We start from the raw sequence: 4,631 nt of genomic DNA, 5'->3' as shown, positions 1-4,631 counted from the left end.
TATATATATATATATATATATTAGTATCTATATGTACATTTCATTTAAGGTAAAAGTGATATGGTATCTTTGCCCCATAAACCTCCCAGGCCCAAAAATATTTTCCCTCTCTACACCTCTGATGGATAAACCCTAGATAGTACGGTTGGAAAGTTGAAATGAGGTCCTTCATTACAAGGTAACATATATGTCTACTTAGACACTCAGCTGACTAGATTAGCTCCTCCTCCCACTACTCAAACTTTCACCTGGAAACAGAGATGGCACATCCCTGGAAACTTTCCAACCTTCTACATTGCCCCTTTTCTAAAATCCCCGCAACTCTAAGATCCAATGCTATCATTAGAGACACAGTAATTGCTTGGAGGGAGACTCATAAAATGGTGAAAGCCAACCCGTACTTCTCCCAGTATGTGAGCCTGAAAGGAAACCCATAATTCCCTCAGGGGGAAGAATATGACACTTTCACCAAATGGGAGACCAAGGGGATCACCAAATTCGCACACCTCTTATCCCCGGAGGCCCGCACATGAGTTCTTACACTTCCTACAGGCGACAACTCATCTAGACAAACTTGGCTCCACAGCATGTAGATTAACCAACCAATCCCTCATTGAAAGGATCCCGACCACTGACAGGCAGTCTATATCGACCATCTACTCTCATCTGAGACAGGCATACATTCCCCCTTTGACGAGCTCTAATTTGACAAAATGGCAAAACGACATTCCCAGTGAAGACTTGGTAGAAAAAATCCTGAAGGGATACCGCTCTATCTGTAAGGCAATGGTAAATGAGCAATGGAGAGAGACCCAATTTAAGATAATACACAGAGCTTATTATGCATTCCAATTACAGCACACACCCAGTCATGACCCAGGGTACCTGAAACATTGTCCCAAATGTCAAATGCCGGCTGCTCCACTATTTCACTGCTTGTGGCTTTGCCCCTTGATTCAGAATTACTGGAGAACAGCGATAGAATTTATGGCCTCGGTGGTGGGTCAACAGATCCCGCTAGACCCCCTTCTACTTCTATTTGGCTATTGGGTTCACCCTCTTGCGATGAGCAAACACCACAGGCAGTGGATAAATATAGCCTCCCTAGCAGCCAAACGCTGTATTATGAAAGAGTGGCTCTCCCCAAGCCCTCCCACCATACAGGGTCTACGACAAAATCTCCTGGATCTACTCCATTTGGAAAAACTGGATGCTGAGACCCAAAGGGAGGAGGATAACAGAGTGACTCTCTTTCTCAATAGATGGATGTCCTTTATAGACAAGATTTTTACTACTCAAGAAAGGGAGTCATTTTTGTCCCCCTTTCAATACTCGACATACATGCTAAGGTCTACGTTAGGGGGAAATCCATGATATTCAATAGGCTAAAGAGTTACTAGAAGAATGAGATACCAAAGACACTTGCGAACCGTAGGGGTAGGGCAATATACGTAAGACATGACACAATGTAAACTAGTAGGTAACAAGTTGATATGTTTAAACAAAACAAAAAAAAAAGAACTGCTCAAAGCTTAGTTAATACAGCTGTTGCATCACGCACTCTGCTATTGTTATATATATTATAATGGTCTGATGCATCTGCGTATGCACTGGGTTTTTTTTTCCATTTCTGACAATAAAAATTGTTTAAAAAAAAAAAAACAAGGTAATATATAATCATTTTAATTAAGAGCACTGGGTTTTCTTGAGGATTCAGCGCTAACTGTATCTTATTTTTAACTCCCATTAACGCATATGATTCTTTTTACTTGATAAACTGGCAAGGGAATGCAACTAGATCCAGGCGATGTTAATGAGAACAGTATTAATGCAGATTTGATACCGCTACCAATGTCTGTTTATCTCATATTCCTTGACAACCCATCCAGGGACTTTCAGATTTTATGTGCTTCTCCCATTATTATCTTTTAAACATGCTATGTCATTTCGTATATGTGTTCCCATTGACATATTACAGGATACTGCATATAGCAAAGGAATGTCTTTGGAGTGGCAGCTACATGGCATTTTCTTTTAAGTGCAACTATGCATTATTCTTTCTACATAGTAATAAGTAAAGTTTTACTTTGAAGCATCATAACTAATATATATTTTTTTATGTCCTACTGTTGTATCTTCTAAAGCTTGAAATAGAAGAATGTATAGAAAAAACAGAAATGTTTTTTTTTTTTTTTTATCAGTGTAGCATTACATTTATTACATATGGCCAATACATAGATAATGTTTGTTTATTTGTCACATTTTATTAAAAAAAAAATTCAAATTGACCTTTAGTACATTTTCTTCAGTTTTTTTAGTGTGAAAAGGATAGGACCTGTTCTGATGCCAAAAGGATAGGAAGTGAGGGAAAATCACTAAGGTCAAGTGGGGATAGTTTAGAACCTCTTTCAGCTTTTGATTGTTGTCTGTGCCTGCATTTATGATTTTCCTGGACTTCTTGTATGGGTGACACCCTTGTCACTGGGTCAGGAAGTGAGGGGAAATATCTACAGTATATTAATACCTCAGACAGCACTAAATTACCTGAGCGAAGTTACAACCACAGAAACCAGTAATTGTGTTATCACAGCTGAAACACAATATTCTGTTAAAAAAACAAAGCTTCTCTATATTGCCCAGTTATTTTCATGTTTAGAAAAGGTTACAAAAAGAAGAATAAAGACTAGAAGTACAACCGTGGAAGAGAAGAAGAATATTCAAATCTGCAGTTTGAGTAATTAATGCAGTACACGTCCTCATTGTGCCAAATGCCAGTGTCATCTGCACCAGTAAAAAGGTGACTCTGTCCTTACAGGCAGAGTTTCAAAGAAATCAAAAATGCTGAAACTAGCAAATAAATCTATAATTCATTACATGAGGGTCAGGCCCCTAAACCCCTCCCATATGTCGAGCATTGGGAGAGGGGTATTAGGGGTTACCTGGACCAGGAGGACTGGAAACAGATTTGATAAACTACAGCTCCCTGCTCTATCAATGCATTGGTTGTGGAGTCTAATTTCAAACTGCTTATGCGCTGGTATATAGTCCCTCACGGTTTGTTACCCAGTTAATTCAAGGGTGTCAGACCCCAGGCACCCTCTACCATATATGGTGGGAATGCCTTAAAATTAGAAGACGATGAACCAATGTATATAAACTGGTTTACACACTCCCAGGCACAGGCATCGTGAAAAACCCTGAAGAGGAACTACTGAACCTGAAACTTGCACATTGAACTAACTCACAATTTGACCTCTTACCACTCTGTTTCACTGCAGTTACACATGTTCTCACCAAAGCATGGTGGTCCACCACCCCAAGATCACCTAGGTGAAACAAAGGATGCCATGGCTTCTATTGAATGAAAAAACGTCTGTCATTCTCAATGTGCAAATTTGCACGCATTTGGATCCTGTGGATCGAATATTATCTACCTAACAGTTTTGACCACTCACGGCTGAAGCATTGAAATATGTAATCCTGTGGTATGCCAAACCAATAGGGCAGTGAAAAACCTTGACCCATCCCTAGTAACCCCCACCTTCCCCCTAGACCCCTCTGGCACCCCGACCTCCCTCTTCTCTCAACATTTCCTTTCTCTTTCATCTTACCATCTTTCCTTCTGTGTTAGTTGAGGAACTCTGGAACCCTTTATCTACCTTTATTTATCTTACCTTATTTTGAAAGATACCTGGGCCAAGCTTATGAGTAGCCCGCATCATCTAACCCTAATCTACCTACATTCCTTAGTCCAACTTACTAAGTGAGTTATGTGACTTACATACATCCACCCCCAGCTATAAGATACTTAACCCAAGAATGTGGGTTGTACCCCATGGAGGTAGCAAGATCTTACTGTAGGTTGGGCCTCACAGCCACATTGTTTGGTAATATCCGCTCTTCTGTACCTCAATTATTATATCTTAATAAATGTGTTTTTTTCACAAATGTATTGTAACAGAAACTAGCAAATACAATGAAAAGGTTAGAATTAGGGATGCGCCGATACTAATATCGATATTGGTGCCGATACCTAGTATTTGGGTGAGTACTCGTACTCGCCCAAATGCTTTGATACTTACCCCTGATACCGGAACTTTCGGTCAGAGGGAGATCTCCCTGCCATCAGGGAGCACATAGTCTGCTTCCCGGCCAATCAGGAAGTCGAGCAGTGGGTCATGACACTCCTCCTGGCTTCCTGATTGGCTAGAAAGCCAGCTTCACTTGTTGCTAGGCAGCCTGGCTTCCTGACCAATCAGGAAACCGGGTGGCACATCATGACCTGCCATCCGGCTTCCTGATTGGTCAGGAAGCCAGGCTGCCTTGCATTCTTGTGAGGGCAGTGAAGTTGGTGTTCTTTCGATAGAAAACCAGATTCCTGATAATCAGGGTCCACAGATGCCGGTATCGGTATTTGGTATCGGAGAGTACAGAAATAAGAAATATTGTTAGTTGTACTCGATACCAAAAACACGGTATTGGTTCATCCCTAGTTAGAGTGAACAAAAACAATGGACAGAGGATGACTAGAAAAATAATATAATGGACAGATGGTTCTAGGTTTTATGTGTTTGGGTGAAGGAGGAGAACATGTATGATGGAGAGAGAAATAAAGGATGCTGAAACATCAC

This window comes from Nanorana parkeri, unplaced genomic scaffold (assembly GCF_000935625.1).
Source record: "Nanorana parkeri isolate BGI_ZX_2015 unplaced genomic scaffold, ASM93562v1 scaffold1478, whole genome shotgun sequence".
NCBI lineage: Eukaryota > Metazoa > Chordata > Amphibia > Anura > Dicroglossidae > Nanorana > Nanorana parkeri.
Note: the sequence above shows the minus strand (reverse complement) of the source record.